The following is a 19,287-nucleotide window of genomic DNA, read 5'->3' as shown; positions in this document are numbered from 1 at the left end:
ATAAAGTTTATATCATGTCCTTTTTGTTACCAGACATATGAACCATTCTTGTCAAATGGGTCTTTATGGTCACCACTCCTTTCTTTTAATCCATAGTCTAACTGTCTTTTTTAGTCATGCGAAACATAAACTTGGGTTTTCTTGCAGAGGTGATACGAATCAAAAGTTTCAACGGGACCAAACACCTAATATTTGCAATTTCTCGTGGATAGCAAGTTGCACCAACAAAATATCTCTTTCTTGGATGGTAAATTATTAGAAGGATGAAGATGAGGGTGATATTAGCCTTTTGATTTATGGATATTCAAAGGTGAGTATATTAAAAACTATTTTTTGACCCCTTTGAGCTTTTAGAACTTGTAAAAAGTCCAAAATGATCTAATTATAAGTGAATGGGTCAAAATATATACCTTGAATATCATGATTGTTTGTTAGTCCATCACTGAACAACATTTTTTTAGTTGGTTTAGCCTTTTAGGTAAAAGTAAAAAACAAAAACCAATGAAAAAACTCTAATGATATGAAACGTTGGAAATATGCAAGGAAGTATGATTCCTCTTTCCCTAAATTTATTTATTTCTTTCCCCTTAGGTCTTTTGGCTTCTTTTTATATGGATATAATAACTGAGTGCACTTGCATAGACCATTACTAATGCATATTGACACACTAACAAGTATAAACTGTATTAGTAATTGTATTTCCAATGGGAATGGAAGTTGCTAAAAGTGAGATCAAAAGCTCTATTTTTGTGCCTAAGGAAGTCATAGGTTCCAATTCAGTCAAATTTCAGTACGAGTGTTTGATGAACTTTTTTAAAATACACTTCAGATGGCATTTGTAGTGTACTTATTATATATATGACCGACGCTTTATAATTAACTTCTTTCGCGGAAAGTCTTTGGGAAGTGTTGAAGAAACAACCACATTGTTGTAGGAATCATTACAACCATAAGTAAGGAGGCATGGATCAATATATGACGCATGCTTTATTATATTGTGTGTTTATCACATGTTTATATTTTATAAAGTAGTAGATAAAATGTATTATTTAAAGTAAGCCCACGTTATAAGGAATTAGGTTGCATTAGGTCATTTAAAGTAAGTCCACATTATAAGGAATTAAGTTGCATTAGTGTTAGAAAGTGTGTACTTCATATTGTGGCTTTACATGATTGATGCAAGAAATTATCTAGAGTCCCATTCATAAAGAACCTACTGTTATATTTTCTTTAGAATTAAGTATACTAAAATTTAAATGCAGGACGGGTTTGAAATCCAACTAAAAGCAATGGAGATTTTCATGCTTCTTTATGTCTTGCGGTAGACATTTGATTACCGGTTGCTGATGTTGAATACAGTGGTGCAGCTGCCATTTGGATTTTTGTTCTTTTAGGTTGCTCGATCAACAACATTAATGGTGTGGAGTCTGTCCATTAAAGCTTTATCCAATCCGTCCACTCCTGGCTATGTGTATGGTGTTCAACTTCAAGTGGGTTTTAAGCTCAAAATCTAGCAATATGTTAATATGACTATTCCAAGCTTAAAGTCTCTCAAAATGACTTCAAGTTCAAAGTCTTCATGTAGGCTACTTTCAACTTTTTTATGGTCTTCAATTCTTTGTATGGGTTTTTGGCAGCTTAGATGATTTGGTTTCTTCGTCTTAGCCTTTTAGTTTGCCGATCGTCCATTGATGAAGGTTCTATATTTATTTTATTTCTCTGTTTTTTCGCCGAAAAAAAAATTGGTTACAAAGTAGATGGAAAAAGTTACAAAATACAAAATGAATGAGTATTTATAGCACCGCACTTAACCCCTTACAAGTTTGCAAATAGTTATTTAACCCCTTGCAAGTTTGCAAGTACTTATTGTTTGGTAGATAGTTTATTTTAAATTTGATTTTTATGTTCTAATAGTGTTACATTTGAATATCGTTATTATTCATGTTATTTCTACTTTACTATACCAAAATTTTTACAAAATTCCGCGAATTCGCGGGTCTTTGACTAGTTATTAGTTATATAAATGTTGTAAAGTTAAATCCTTTCACCTTAGTGGCCAGAATAGATACAAATGGTAGTCATAAAAAGTAAAATCTACTGAATGCGTTCCTGTTCTAGTGATCATGTTTCATTAAAAGTTAACAACAAAACTTGTAATGATACCATTAAGATGTATGATTGTTTAAAAGAAGAGCTTTTCCAGGTTCATCTTTCAGAAAGAGAAGACAAGTGGTGTTGCTCTTTGACATCGGATACACTGAGTTCGGTTAAAGCTATTCGCGAACATTTGGACCAGACAATCTTGCCTTCGTTACCTTTGGCGACCATATGGGTCAAAACTCTTCCTAAAAAAGGTAACTTGTTTTGGTGGCGTTTCAAGTTGGATGCTTTACCGCTTCGTTGGAACCACGAGAGGTGTGGAGCTTCCGAGTTTAGATTGCCCGATTTGTGATCAAGAAATTGAACGTCGAGATCATGTATTCTTAATGATATCATAAAATATGAAGCCTGATGTCGTAACAATTTTATTGATGTACCTCTCATTTTGTTTTCTTGGGTAAAGGGCCTTATGAATTAAAAATAAAATTATGTAATTGCATGTTTATGTCATTTTATTTTGACATGTTGTAGCTTAGTTGCATTATTAGGCTGTTTGTAACGGGTATAAAGACACCCCGTTTCTTACCTATGTGGCGATCAATAGACGCCAAAATTGGTTGTATTGGGCCGTTACTTTACGGCGTGTCTTTGGCGTCGGGACGAAAGTAACACAGCAAGCAACGGCTGTTTCTTCTTCTTCATTTTTTTTTTTATTAATTTAAAAATAATATTTTTATCCCTTTTAATACTTAACCAAATTATATTTTATCACAATACTCAAAAGTAACACCACCACTACTCCACCCAACAAGTAACACGTCATAGTCATCCAAAAAATGCAAAAAAGCGAGTAACACCAAAAGAAACGCCACTCACCGTTACGAATGGTCTTATGCAACTTAATTGCTATAATAATTGTGATAACACAAAGAAATAGTTTAGGTTGTAGCGTGTATTGTTCTTTTGCTTAGTTGTGGTCCTACTTGTTGTAGTTTTAATATTTAGTTTAGTGAGGTTTTGATTTTGTTTTGTTTCCTTTGTGCTAAGGTTGTATTTTCCGGTTTCTTGTTTTCAGATTGTTTGTTAATTTGTTTTGTTTTCTTATCGTTTAATGTTTTCCATCTTTGATGAAAGCTTCTCGTTATAATTATGATATTTGTTTTTTCTAGAAAAAAAATTGTCCAAAAAAAATACTCATAGCATAGAATATTAATTGGTCTTTTAGTTGATATAACTAGTGAAATGACCCGTGAATTCACGGGTTTGTTTAAGCGAAACAATTTAATAACATGTTTTAGGTATTTAGTGAATGTAAATGATAAAGTCATTTATTTTAATGACCTATGGAACCATGGATTCGACTAAGAAACTTGTCGTTGTTTTTACAAATATATAAAGATATGTATTTTTGCATACGTATGTAACGTTGTTAATCTCATAAATAGAATTCATATTTGAATATTGATAATGTGATAATTATAATTATAATTATTATAATAGAAATATATTATAATAATAATAAAGTTTGCTCAAAGTTGAGTATTTATATTTTTAATAATAATTATTAGTAATAATAAATGTTTTTTGAAATTGTTTTAGAAAATTAAATTACAATTATTATATAAAGTTGTACAATATGCTTTAAAATTTGTAAATGTGTTCATTGGATGTTTTGTAGAAGATTGTATAATTTGTTTTAAAGTTTGTAAATATGGTTATGTGATTGTTTTATCATAAGGTTGTACTTAATGTTTCAAATATTGTACATATGGTCATTGGATGTTTTACCATAAGCTTGTGCATAATGTTTCAAATACTCTACATACAGTCATGGGAGTGTTTTATTTCTTTCCATAATAATCGTAAAATTTGTTTTTATTTTGTATGTTTTTATGTCATTAGCGTGTTTTTTAATATTTAATTAATTAAGTAAGATTTAATAGAATTAATATATAAAATATTAATGACATCATCATTTATGAAATTAAAATGTAATTAACTAAATGATGACATTATCATTTTAGAGGTTTATTAGATTATATAGATTTCATTGTTTGTCAAAACACAATGAAAAAATAAAAATATAAAACATACGGAGTAGAATATTAGATTTGTCAATAAAAAGGAATTTCACTTTTACATTTGTTTATAAAGGAATTTCGAATTTAATGTGTATAAAGGATTAATGTTTTTAGAAGGCTGCAATTATAATAATACGTGACAAGTTGTGGTTCAATTTAATCTTTAACGTTTAATTTGGTTTAAAATTGGTAGCAAATGAAGTATGTGACAGATTTGCGGGAACAGGGTTTCATGCCAAATTGATAACATATTTGACACAACAAATGCATCTTCCCATGGTTATGGCTTCCAACATATCACAAGTGAAGGTATGACTTATGTTAACTCTTTCAGGGAATGGTTTGCATCACAACATTTTCAATACTACCACAGCTCATATCACCAGCTTGTCCTACAAAAGAAAACTGCACAGAAGCTTCATCTCAACTATGGATTCTTTACCTTTGCCTGCTTTTGACCTCCCTCGGTTCGGGCACCATTCGACCTAACGTAGTCACATTTGCAGCCGACCAATTCGACATGAGAACAAGCAAATCCAACCCAAGTAGTGCGGGCCGTAACTTTTCAACTGGTACTATTTTTGTATGGGAGTTGCAACCCTAGCGGCCCTTACCATCGTGGTCTATGTCGAAGACCACGTTGGGTGAGGCCTGGGTCTCAGGATACCAACCATTGCAATGGTTTTGTCATTTATTGCATTTGTGGTTGGTTGCTTCCCATCTTTATCGAAGGGTTAAGCCCGAAGGGAGCCCGTTGGTTCGGGTGGCCCAAGTTGTAGTGGTTGCATCTAAGAGAAGGAAACTTGTAGTGCCTGAAAACACAGCTCTTTACAAAAATAAAGACTTGGATGCAAGAATTTCGGCCGATGGAAGGCTTCTACATCCAAATACCATAAGGTAATTCACCTCAAAATTCAAGATTATTCATATTTTTATCATATTTACACGTTTTAAATAAGGATGTTGATAATGACACTCTTAGGGCTATTGTTAAAATGATCAATCTCATTTGCTTTTGTTTATTCTAGTTCTCATTGTATGATTAGAATGTTCAGTTGTACATTTGGAGTTTCTTTATGATCAAGCACCCGAAAGTATGAGAAGTACTTGTATGACGTTAAATTCAGTGACTGTGGCGATAGGAAGCTATGTTGGTACGTTCGTTGTATCAATGATTCATGATCACACGGGAAAGGAACATAATTGGCTACCGGATTATAATTTAAACAAAGGGAAATTAGATTACTATTATTGGATAATGAGTGGTATACAAGTAGTGAATTTAGTGTACTATGTGACTTGTGCTTATTTCTATATGTAAACCACTTGAAGTGGTTAAAGATAGTGATAGCGATGGTGATTTGGAGTTAGCGAATGAGGATACGAACGTACTGCAATCGCCTTTGAATGATCAAACACAAGAAAATGATGAAAACAATGAGAATAGGGATCTCGAGTACAAGGAGAAGAGAAGGTGAAAAAGATGGTTAGTGAATTACTAACCACAATGTGCCTTTGAAAAAATGCAATATGTAATAACAAAATAAAAATAATGTTGTTTTTTATTACTTCTTTCGTCTCAATTTTATAGTCATTGATTGACTTTTTTCCTTAACATTATCTTTAAATATTTTTTTTTGTTCTATAATACATGATGAAATATATTAAATTAAGTTTTATGTGTTTTCATTTGGCATAACTTTCATCAAGTATTTTATAACATAAAAAGAGTTATCTACGGTCAAAGTTATGAAAAAAATTAACCCAAACTATTAAATTGAAACAGAGAGAGTATATAGTTGTGAGTGCAAATTTTTAACCGTGTGATCACATATATATATATGGTCGTGGTTTTTCATCGTAGCATGAAAAGTATATGTATGTATGTATGTATCAATGTATGTGTGTATTGTATTTCTCTTTTTCAGTATTTGTTCTATCTTTATTTAAAAAATGCGTTTTTCTATTTGTAGCTCTAAGGGTTAAATTTAAGGATTTAATCAGGGAAAATTTAAGGATTTGGATGAAAACTTTACATCATAATCTCATCAACGTAGCTTCATTATCATGCAAGCGTGTTTTTTTCATGATTAAAAATAGTTATGTGAACAATAAAGTTAGATGAATGCGTTATCAAAGTGAGTAAATAATATACTCGTACGGAGTAGAAAAGAAACAGTATAACTTTTCATCTGTATTATTTTGTAGAGAAACTTCTATACATTTACCAAGTACGAATAAAAAAAGATAAAAAAAAAATGAGATGCTTCATGTTTATCATTATTTGTTAGTATACTCATACTTTTAATAGGGAGCAAGTACTTTTTATGGTTTGTTGATGAAGTGGTAAATTGTGGACTCCATTGTTCCATCGTGCATCCATATGTGTGGGTAGGTGAAAAATTAAACCAATTGAAAAGGTAGAAGACTAGAAACGTTTCGTTTTGAGTCCATAAATAAGATTTAATATTTGTATACATTAATTATTATTATATTATCGTGAAATATGTGGAGATTAGAAGGCGTTCACAACGAATGAATCTACTACTCGTTGATTATGACCATATTAAAAGCCGACAACATAACTTTTTGGTTTGAATCTATGGTTGTATAAGTTTTGATTATTATTATTAACAAGCAAGGTTCTTGTCTTTTCATAAACTAGTAAGCAGAGGCGAAACTAGAATTTTTTTCATACGGGGCAAAAAAAAAATTTAAACCGTAGCAATTTTTATGGACAAAATTTGAAGATTTTGGGGCAAAATTTGGAGATTTTGGGGCAAAAGTTGGAGATTTTTGGGCAAAAGTTGGAGATTTTGGAGCAAAATTTGAAGATTTGGGGCAAAAGTTGAAGAATTTCGGGCAAAATTTGAAGGTTTTGGGTCAAAATATGTAGGTTTGGAGGAAGAAAAAAAAAATCCACCGGGGGCAAAATCGAAAAACCCAAAATTTTTACATTGAAAAAAAAAATCCACTGGGGGCGGCCGGCCCCCTTGACCCCCACACACTTTCGCCCCTGCTAGTAAGTTTTTAACAAGATAACAGTCTCGAATATGAAGTGGAAATGTAACTTTGCACAACATTAAAAAATACTAAAAAAATTAATTAGTCAATATACTCTAATAATCAGCCATCAACTAAAAAAACGCAAAGCCCTAAATTCACAATTTGACAAACCCTAAATTTACACTCAGAAACGGAGGAACAGAAGCGGGAAAAAAAGCATTAATACATCAATGAAAACCCTAACCTTTCAACCATAAAGCATATGTTGTTCACTCAATAAATAGGGAAAAGAGACGACGAGAAGACGATGATAGTGGTTGCGACTCTAAGAGTTACATGCGGAGAAGACGACGTCGATCTCGATGGTGACAGTGGTGGCGATGGAGACGGTAAGATGGTGGCGATGGAGACGGTAAGGGAGATGGTGGCGACGGAGACGGTAAGGGAGATGGTGGCGACGGAGACGGTAAGGGAGATTGTGGTGAAGGAAAAGTCGAAAGAAGCTTCTGGCCTGAACCATCGCTGAAGCTAAAAATGGAAAAGGGAAAGAAAGCTAGAAATAGATATTTTATTGTGTTAAATGACAAAAATACCCCTTTCGAATAAAAAATAGCCGTGAACAGTGAATAGAATTTGCTTAAATGTAATAGTATTAATAATTAATAATAAAATAAAAAGGCAAAATGTGAATAGACTATGACCGAGTTTATTTAGAACTTAATGAACTTAATTATATAAATTGAATAAGTTGTATAGTGTTTGTTTTTAACTTAATAAATATCAAATGTCTTAATATTTGAAGTTATAAAAATGTGAATTTTCATATTCGCCCACTGCTTTCAAAACTACTAACGTAACTTCCTATTACTAACGTATGTATAGTGGTAAATTTATTATTTTAATTATTCAGTCAGTTATTCAACACATAAATCAAACAATAATTATTTTTCTATTACTTATTCCGCACCTACATGATAAATTCATTCATAAAACATAACTTTATGGAAATAAAATACAAATAGGGCGTATATTAGACTACTTGAAGAGTACTTGATATTATAATTACCATTACCATTATATTATATTATACCTTATATCTAAAAGACAAAGGTCACGTGAATAGTAACCCACAAGTTTCACAAACCACCCCCACTCTTTTACTTACTTACATAGACAAAGGTCACGTGAATAGTAACCCACAAGTTTCACAAACCACCCCCACTCTTTTACTTACTTACATTTTAGTCCCAAACAAATATATAATATCTAACTTTATGGTTTTTACAAACTTATCACAAACTTTTAACATTTTATACTTTAACCATTAAACTCCTCATTCGTTATAAATCGACTACATACTTTATATACTACCTAATAGACAAAAAATAAATAATAGTCGCCAGTGGTGCTTTCGTTCTTTCACTTTTTTTTCCCATTTTCCACCTTTTTTTTTAAAAAAAAAAAACCCTCATAGTTTGTTCAAATATTAAAATCGACCTCCAAACAGGGAGTAAAGTGTCAAATACTCATTTTCATAAAAAAATTTTAAAAAAACTACACCCAAATATTCAACGGGCCATATCTTCTCGCTCGCACCGAGTTAAATTTTTCTGAAACCATCGTTAAACTCGAAACAATTTTAGGAGCACACTGTCACTAACTATACGCAAATCAGACGCTTTTTAAAAAACGCTAAATATTTGAGGTACTTTTCATACACGTTGATTTTGCGTTAAATTTTTAAAAGTCGACAATTCCATAGTGAAACGCGGAGATGTACATATATTGTTGTTAATTTAAAATAACATTTAAATCTTTCACGGATTATACCTTTTAGTTCGACTCGAGTTGCGCTTCAACGATATCATCGTTAGCCACAAAATAATTTTACAAACTAAACGCAATATAATACATTGAAAACCGAACCCCGGCGCGAAGCGAGGGTTCGAACACTAGTTTTAACTATTAGACAACAATGATGAATAGTACCAGGAGTATTTTTGTCATTTCGCCTTTTTTTTCTTCCTAACTTCCACTTTGCCAAAAAATCCCCCACACTTTGTTCAAACATTAAAACCGGCCCCCCAAACAAGGGGTAAAGTGCCAAATCAACATTTCCATAAAAAAAATCTTAAATAGATTTCACCCGAATATTCAACAGGTCATATCTTCTCGCTCGCAACGAGTTAAATTTTTCCGGCATCATCGTTAAACTTGAAATAATTTTACGAACACAACGTCACTAACTATACGCAAAACGGATTCTTTTTTAAAAAACGCTAAATATTTGATGTACTTTTCATACACGTTGATTTTGCGTTAAATTTTTAAAAGTCGACAATTCCATAGCGATCGGAGATGCGCATATATTGTGAATTTAAAATAACATTTAAATCTTTCACGGGTTATACCTTTTAGTTCGACTCTAGTTGCGCTTCAACGACATCATCGTTAGTCACGAAATAATTTTACAAACTAAACGCAATAAAATACATTGAAAACCGAACCCCCCGCGCGAAGTGAGGGTTCGAAAACTAGTTATAACTATATACTAATTGATAAAGTCCCCAAATAGTAAGTGAATAGTATCATTATTACGCTTTAACTACTTGCACGTTTCGCATACACAGTTGTACCCACAAGGGGTACTACTATGCTACAGTGATTTTTTTTTTTTACATCCCCCTTACTTCCCTACAACTTTTCCTAAAGGCCGGTACAACAAAGCTCTCTCGATTTTTTTTATTTACCTTATTTTTCCCCACAAAAAATGTCACCCATATTACTTTTTTTAATTACTCCTAAACATTCTAAGCTGTGTCATTTCATGTCACTATCACATTGGCTCACATTCGACCTTCTCATTATTAAAACCGAATACCATAAACGGGATAACTAAGTCGTGAATAATTTATATAAAAAAAACGTATTCTTAAATGTCAGCTTCGTAGCCGCTCAAAACCCGCAACGAAGCGCGGGGGCACACAACTAGTTTTCTGTAAATGATAATATAATATAATATAATATAATATAATATAATATAATATAAAATAATATAATATAATATAAAATAATATAATATAATATAATATATTATAATATAATGTGATATAGTATAATTTAAATATATTTTAAATCTAAATAAAGTTATAGTGTAACAAAAAAAACAATAGAAAATTATATGAAAAATGCATTAAACTTTCACCAAATTTCTAACGTATGCGTTCAACTTTCAGATTATCTATTGTATACATTCAACTTTTAAATCTTTAATATTGTATGCGTTTAATTACTTATACTCCCTGCGTTCCATATCTATTGTCGAATATTCTTTTGTAAAATGTCCCAAATTAATTGTTCACTTCCAAAATGAAAAAAATAATGTAATAAAGTTCTTTTGTGTCCCTAATTTACATATGTAAAACAAAAAAAAGGTACAAAAAATGTGTAAGACTAGAAAGTGAAAAAAAGTACCAGTTGTAGCGACCCGACAAAATCGTCATTGACGGCGCCGTCTACTTAGGTCCCGTTACGTGGTCATAAGTCTTTAAAGCAACATTTGACCAAAAGTATGTCGCATTCATTTCAAAAGTAAAGATGTTTCAATGTTTACAAAGTAGTTCGACAACTAGTTACATCACAAAGTTTAGAGTACAATTGAAACATGTGCGGCACAATTTAAAAGTAGCCAAAAGACGCTCCATGTATGCATGTATACTCGACATCCAAGCAAGTATCAAAAGTAAAGAGCGGAAGCATGTATCACAAAACGTTCAAGGACCTGAGAAAAACATAGAAATCTGTCAATGAAAACGTTGGTGAAATTATAGGTTTAAGTAAGTAAGTACAAGTGAACCACAAAATTTGTAACATTGATATAATAGTAATACATTCCAAAAGTTAATATTCACGAGCACCCAATTATCAATGCTTAACATTCCTTCCATAGAACCCCATCACAATAGTGTTAGAGCATACACTGTTTCTCGAAAATATATTCCATTCGTAAACGTTAGCGAACCGTCTGAATGAGGGTTTGTCAAACCCATATGGATCCATACAACATAAGTTCTCGCTTACACCCGGCAAGTGTAACTAATGATAATCGAATTGAGGATTTTGTTCCAAACTCGTATGTAGAATGTTTGTTTTCCTGTACTTGTGTTCACTTAGTAAAAGAAACGTTTATGTTTTCTCATCCCAAATGTAAGTTCAAAAAGAGTAAAAGTGGGACTATGATCTCACCTTAAGTGCACGAGTAAAAGAGTACTTCAACAAGTAAACGTGTGCAAAGAACAAAGGTAGTCTTGACCTAAACAAATAGGTCGTATCAATAACGGTAAACACGATAGGTCAAAGTGTTCAATTAGTCCTATGGCTCGTTACGACTCGATCATTATAGCATGTGAATCAAATTGTCATGTTTCATGCAAGATACAAGTATAAAAGCATGTTAGAATGATTGCATAAGTATTTGGTTAAATTTGATTAAAAGTCAACTTTGGTCGGGTCAAAGTCAACGAAAAAGTCAACACGTTCGGGTCGGGTCCCGAACTATTTTTCTGAGGTTTTTATTCATATATAAGCATGTTAGAACAAGTTACATGTGAATCGGAGGTGCGTAGCATAGCAAACATTTTTTGAATTTTGACCATGTAGGTCAGAACCCAAACACGGCAAATGCCGCGCCGCGACCAAAGAGGGCCGCGCCGCGATACTTAACGTGGTCTGGTGCCTGGTCAGTTTCAATTGTCCAAGTCCAAATCTAAACTTCATTGAAACACAAAACACAATCCGTAAACTCTTACGACACGTATCTTATATCGTTGGAAAGGTAATTTGACAAGGAACATAACTAAATACGTTTCATCAATAAAAAACATCATTTACAAATATCGAGTTTTCATATTAAATGATCAATTAATGCTCATCATTAATGCTTCAATTTCATAAATGCACAATTATGATTCGGGAATTAAATGCACACATGTGATACGTCGTTTCATAGATAATTATGCATACAATGCAACTAAACACTTACCAACAATAATTCATGGCATTCAATGCATCAAATGCTCACATTTAGTTCTATCAAACCCTAACCAACATCACCAAAATCAATAATCAAGTTTATGAAGTTTTCTAAAACAACCTACACATCAAATTGAAGCTAGTGATACTAGTAACACAATTAAAACATGCACTTATAACATTTAACAACATTCAAGTAACCAAATCACCAATTCAAACATACCAAAGTTTAAGTTCATGTTAGTTGCTTAAAATAACGAGATCGCACATATAAATCATATATTCATGTTCGACTTGAGCCATAGACACTAATTAACACTTTTACAAGTAAATATCATCAAGAACACAAAATCTAGTGATTTTAGAAAGTTACCCAAATGCAATAAGGTTGGTATGGATTCAAAGAGGAAGATGCAAGGATTTCGAATAGGTAATTTGTTTGGATTGATGCTTGCCCGATTTGAAATAGATGATGATTCTTTGTTTTGGGTTTTGAGAGAAAAATGTGAAAGTATAAAAGAAAATGGAAAATGAAAAGGATAAAGAAAGGAGGTGGGTGTGACTAGTCCATCTAGTCACATCTTTGTTCAATTGGCGAAACTAGTCCCTCGAGTTCGGTTGCGGGTGCGTGAATTACCTAAACGAGATAATTTAAACGCGTATCAACGGAAAGTGTTATAATTATATAACGAACTTTAGAATAAGTAAACGGAAAAGTAAACAGAAAAAGGCGGAATGTTACACCAGTGACATGTACTTTTTCTTAAACTGTGTATTTTTTGTCTAAATATAATAGATTTGGGATGTAGGGAGTAGCTCAAGTAACCGGTCAACATGTAAAAATAATTACTGAATTTTTTTTTGAAAGGCAAATAAATATATATATATATATATATATATATATATATATATATATATATATATATATATATATATATATATATATATATACGAAATAATGTACAGAGAGGTGTAGTAGCCGATTTGGTTACCAACACCGGACACGAGATTTACAAAGCAAATTACACGAGAGAGCAAAAATACACGACACGACTTTTGAAACCATTACAATAACAACGAAACAATACTTAACCCAGGTCAAGATTCACATCTAACACGTTTGGTGATGACGGACTAATAATCCATTGGTGCCACGATGAAAAGAGTTTTCTCGAACGATTTTTAATCCACTCAAAGGACTTCACTTGAACTTCACTAACAATCTTTGATGTTGCCTAAGCGTCATTTTGAAACACTTTTAGATTCCTATTCTTCCATATTAAGTGGCATGTAACCCAAACAACCGCTTGCCATATTCTCTTGAATCTTGGAGCCGAAACTAGTGCATTCGAACCTTTGATCATTTCATCAAGCGTGATACCCAATTGGAGAGGAAGATTCCACCATTTTAGGATGCCAATCCAAACTTCTTGAGCGGATTTGCATGAAAAAATGGCGTGATCAATAGACTCGACCGCGTCATTACATATGGGGCATAATAACGAGTCTAAATCGATCCCCCTCCGATCAAGTTCTTCTTTTACCGCAATTCTTTTCCTTAATAATCTCCACACAAAAATTCTAATTTTTTGCGGGACAAGGTTGTTCTTGATGGTAGCCGATGTAGTAGTCTCTCTTGAAATTAACTTATCGTCTATTATTTTAGCCATCGATTTTGTTACAAACGAGCCAATTTTATCACCCGAAAACTTCCACTTGCATGCTCCATTTCTAGAAATCGAAACCGTTTTGATGGTGTCTGTCATGTTTTTTAGTTCCCCATGTAGTCTACCCGTGAGATCTCGTGTCCATTCCCAATTAAAGTTCCATGAGTTGTCGACAAAATAAACTCTGTTTTTGACTTTGATCGCAGGCTGCTTTTCAAAACGAAACAAACGCGGGAAGATGTCTTTAAAAGGGCCGAAGGATGCCCACTGTTCTGACCAGAAGCTGATGTCGCCACCATCTCCAATCTGTCTTTCGAAGAGGGTAGCCACGCTGATGCCGAGTTTAAAAAGATCGTTTCCCACTTTGATGATATTCTTCCAAGCTGTGTTCTATTTTACGTAGACATTATCACGATTAGAACCCAACCCCCCGTCCTGCCCATAGATGCTTTTGATTGTTCTAACCCAAAGAGAATCACATTCGGTATAAAAATGTCAACACCATTTGATGAGTAGTGCCCAATTTTTTGCCTTAAGACTCCCAATATTTAACCCGCCCTCTTTGTAAGGTAGAAGAATGGTGTCCCATTTAACCCAAGAAAGTTTGGTATTATTCCCCGACCAGCCCAAAAAAAAATTACGTCTCATACCTTCGCGTTGGTTGATGATGCAAGAAGGAGCCCGAAACAACGAGAAGTAGTATAGAGGGAGACTATTAAGTACCGCCTTAAGGAGTGTTAATCGACCACCGAATGACATCATTCTTGCTTTCCAATCCGACAAACGTTTGCTTAACTTATCGATCACGGGATTCCAAGCATCTTTTTTGTGAAGTTTTTCACCAATCGGCATCCCTAAGTAAGTGAACGGTAAGGACCCCGCAATACACCCCAATCTAGGAGCCATGTGATCTATATCACCACGAATCACCCCAATGCCATAAATGTGACTTTTTTGCATATTGATTTTTAATCCTGATACTTTTTCATAGCACTCTAAGGTTTTATGCACGTTAATAATGTTTCTTATTCCAATCTCCGAAGAATATAGTATCATCCGCGAATTGGAGATGTGAAATTTTAATCTTATCCCGCCCGATTTCAACCCCCCTTATGATCTTGTTTATAACCGCGATTTTTGCTAGAATATTTAACCCTTCGCTAGCAATGATGAAGAGATAAGTGGAGAGGGGGTCGCCTTGTCGAATCCCTCTTTGTAGAGAAAATTCTTTGGTCGGCGATCCATTAACAAGAACCGAGATGGATGCGGATCTAAAACAAGAATCAATCCATTTCAACCACTTTGACCTGAAGCCCATTTTTCTCATGATGTCGGAGAGAAAGGCCCACCGAACACTATCAAATGCTTTCTCAAAGTTCGCTTTAAATATGAAGCATTTAGACTTATTATTTTTGACATCCCCAACCAACTCATTAGCAATAAGAATGCTATCAAGGATCGATCTTCCTCGGATGAAGGCGCTTTGTTCGTTACCAACAAGTTTATCTATCACAAAACGGATTCTATTTGCAAGCAATTTCGACAATATTTTGTAATAGCTCCCAATGAGACTAATCGGTCTATAATCGCGCAAATTGATCGGATCGTTTTTCTTCGGGATTAAAGTGATGAACGAGGCATTGCAACCTAACGAGATATCACCGCTACTCCAAAACCATTGTATCGCTTTCATTAGATCCGTTTTGATCACGTCCCAAAACTTATGGTAAAAGTAGAAATTGAAACCATCGGGCCCGGGCGCTTTCGAAATGCCACAATCTTTAATAGCTAACCAAACCTCTTCTTCACTAAAAGGGAGTTCTAAGGAGGAGGCGTCTTCTTGTGAAATCTTCGATGTTTCAAAAGCTTCGAAGTCAAAACAGTTACTGTTCGGGTCTTCATAAAAGGATTTGAAATGTCTATATACTTCATTTTTTATATCTTCCAGGTTTTCTTGCCACACTCCATTAATATGTAATCCTCGAATATTATTTTTGCTGTTTTTTCTCTTAATAACCGCGTGAAAATATTTCGAGTTTTCGTCTCGCTCGATCGCCCATTTGGTTCTTGATTTCTGTTTCAATATGTTGCATTTTATTCGGTCTTTATCTACCCAATTGTTTCTGCTATTTAACCATTCTTCTCTTTCAGTATCCGATAAACTTCTTCTTTCTGCTTCAATATCCCAAAAGTTACAAATTTCGCTTAACTCTTTAATTTCAGCGTCCAACTTGCCAAACGTGAGGTTACTCCAGGTTCTGAGTTTGCCTTTAACATTTCTTAATTTGAGTCTGAAGGCGGTATCAGGTCAGCAGGGAGCAATCGGTATATTCCACGCGTCAACTATAACTTTATCAGCCCCATCCGCATCTAACCAAAAGTCGAATACTCTAGTGGGCTTGGGCCCGAAATCAGTCTGCCCGTTTTTGAGCAGTAAGGGGGTGTGACCTGATAAGTTCCTGTCTAAGGCGGTAACAGACAAGTCATTCCACATTACTGCAAAATTATTGGAAACAAGAAAGCGGTCTAACTTACTAAATTGCAACCCGTCATCACTAAGTCTTGTATATTTACGGCCCGATAAGGGAATTTCAATCAGGCCATTGTCGTTGATGAACTTGTTGAACCAAGAAGCATGCCTTGGGATAAAGGCAGTGTTCTCTCTTTCATGTATGTACCTAACCTCGTTAAAATCTCCACAAAAAACCCACGCAGCGTTATCATAAGATAAAAGATCATTCAAGCTATCCCAAAATTGTTTCTTTTTTGCATCACTATGGGGGCCATAAACATTAACAATCACAATTTCCGAATCAAAATTAGAGAGTTTACCTTTTATGGCTATGAAAAATTCGCCCTCTACTGCACGATCCACTTGGAAAATACTCGCGTCCCATAGTAGTAGCAGTCCTCCTAATCTGCCAATGCATTCTTTGACTGCATATTTTACACATTGGGAACCCCAAACTTGTTCGATCCATAGGTCATTGAATTTTTTACGTTTTGTTTCTTGTACAGCAGCGATTATAGGTTTAGCACTTTGAATCAATTGTTTGAACCACCCTATTTTACCATCTTGGTTGAACCCATGAATGTTTACAGATAGGATCTTCATTGAGACAACAAAAATTAGCGCGAAACACGAAGCATTGATGATTAGGACTCCTGCTTTAAGTTGAAGCCGAGAAGTTTAGCAAAATCGCCAAGATTGACGCTATCTTCTGATTCATTATCATTGGGATCTTCCGTGTGATTTAATTTCTTAGCTTTGGATTGCAGAAGTTCATTGATTGAGGGTGAATGCGGGCGCTTTGAACCACTGATGCTTTTAATCGATGCCTTTTTCTTTTCTCTGGCAATTTTTTTTGCATAATTGATGCGTGAAGAAGCGTACCACTTGCGAATATTTTTCCAGGAGAGACCAGGCTTGCTCCTATCACCGGCACCATTTGAAGTCGATAAAGAGATACGGTTTCTCTTTAGGTTTTGAGTATCACACGGAATAGACAATTTCAACCCTTTAATAAAGTCTGCTATTTGATTTGGGCTCCCATCAATTTCCTTGGTCCATAGGTTAATTGAAGGTCCATTGTTTTGTGGCCCAAATGCTTTGAGCCCAATTGCAATACCTTCTTTAAATCTTTCAAAAGCATGACTCCCTATATTTGTTGTGTTTGGCTCACTATGAACTGGATCACGTGGATTGTTTGCAACGTTAAACAAATTTACATTATGGTTGGGGTCCACCGAATCGGTACCAATATCTTGAATATCTTGGGTTTGTGAGCTCGAGGCATCTTTTCCATTAATGCCCTCATTATTAAGGTTTTTGGAATTCGTAGCATCTTTTGGGATATGGGACAAGGTGAAATGTCTCATTCATATTGATTATAAACGTTTCATATTAATTGATTTCGTTGCGAGGTTTTGACCTATATATGAGACGTTTTTCAAAGACTGCATTCAGTTTTAAAACAACCATAATCTTTATTTTATCAATAAAGGTTTTAAAAACATTACTTAGATTATCAAATAATGATAATCTAAAATATACTGTTTACACATGACCATTACATAATGGTTTACAATAGAAATATATTACATCGACATATGTTTCTTGAATGCAGTTTTTACACAATATCATACAAACATGGACTCCAAATCTTGTCCTTATTTTAGTATGCAACAGCGGAAGCTCTTAGTATTCACCTGAGAATAAACATGCTTTAAACGTCAACAAAAATGTTGGTGAGTTATAGGTTTAACCTATATATATCAAATCGTAACAATAGACCACGAGATTTCATATTTCAATACACATCCCATACATAGAGATAAAAATCATTCATATGGTGAACACCTGGTAACCGACATTAACAAGATGCATATATAAGAATATCCCCATCATTCCAGGACACCCTTCGGATATGATATAAATTTCGAAGTACTAAAGCATCCGGTACTTTGGATGGGGTTTGTTAGGCCCAATAGATCTATCTTTAGGATTCGCGTCAATTAGGGTGTCTATTCTCTAATTATTAGATTACCAGACTTAATAAAAAGGGGCATATTCGATTTCGATAATTCAACCATAGAATGTAGTTTCACGTACTTGTGTCTATTTTGTAAATCATTTATAAAACCTGCATGTATTCTCATCCCAAAAATATTAGATTTTAAAAGTGGGACTATAACTCACTTTCAAAGATATTTCCTTCCTCGAAAATAAGACTTGGCCACGGATCGATTCACGAACCTATACAAATATGTACATATATATCAAAGTATGATCAAAATATAATTACAACTATTTTTATTATGTTTTAAAGATTTGAGTGTATTAAGTCAGTTGTCCTCGTTAATAACCTACAACTAGTTGTCCACAGTTAGATGTACATAAATAAATCGATATATATTATCTTGAATCAATCCACGACCCAGTGTATACACGTCTCAGGCTAGATCACAACTCAAAGTATATATATTTTTGGAATCAACCTCAACCCTGTGTAGCTAACTCTAACATTACTGCATATAGAGTGTCTATGGTTGTTCCAAATAATATATATACATGGGTCGATATGATATGTTAAAACATTTGCATACGTGTCTATGGTATCCCAAGATTACCTAATATATTAGAATAGATGTATAATACAATATAAGTTAGCTAGGATATGATTTGTATAGATTTGTTAAACATTTCCCGTAGCTAAAAAGATCAAAAATATCCAATCTTGTTTTACCCATAACTTCTTCATTTTAAATCCGTTTTGAGTGAATCAAATTGCTATGGTTTCATATTGAACTCTATTTTATGAATCTAAACAGAAAAAGTATAGGTTTATTGTCAAAAATATAAGTTACGAGTCGTTTTTGTAAAGGTAGTAATTTCAGTCGAA

The 19,287-nt window shown here is 33.7% G+C and overlaps 1 pseudogene; it reads left to right on the top strand.

Moving 5' to 3' along the window:
- Positions 1-2,170: 2,170 nt before the first annotated feature.
- On the top strand, positions 2,171-5,261 carry LOC139877274 (protein NRT1/ PTR FAMILY 3.1-like; annotated as a pseudogene).
- The last annotated feature ends 14,026 nt before the right edge of the window (positions 5,262-19,287 follow it).

Source organism: Rutidosis leptorrhynchoides, chromosome 11 (assembly GCF_046630445.1).
Source record: "Rutidosis leptorrhynchoides isolate AG116_Rl617_1_P2 chromosome 11, CSIRO_AGI_Rlap_v1, whole genome shotgun sequence".
NCBI classification, from domain to species: domain Eukaryota; kingdom Viridiplantae; phylum Streptophyta; class Magnoliopsida; order Asterales; family Asteraceae; genus Rutidosis; species Rutidosis leptorrhynchoides.
The sequence above is the reverse complement of the archived record's forward strand: the minus strand, read 5'-3'. Positions and strand labels throughout refer to the sequence as shown.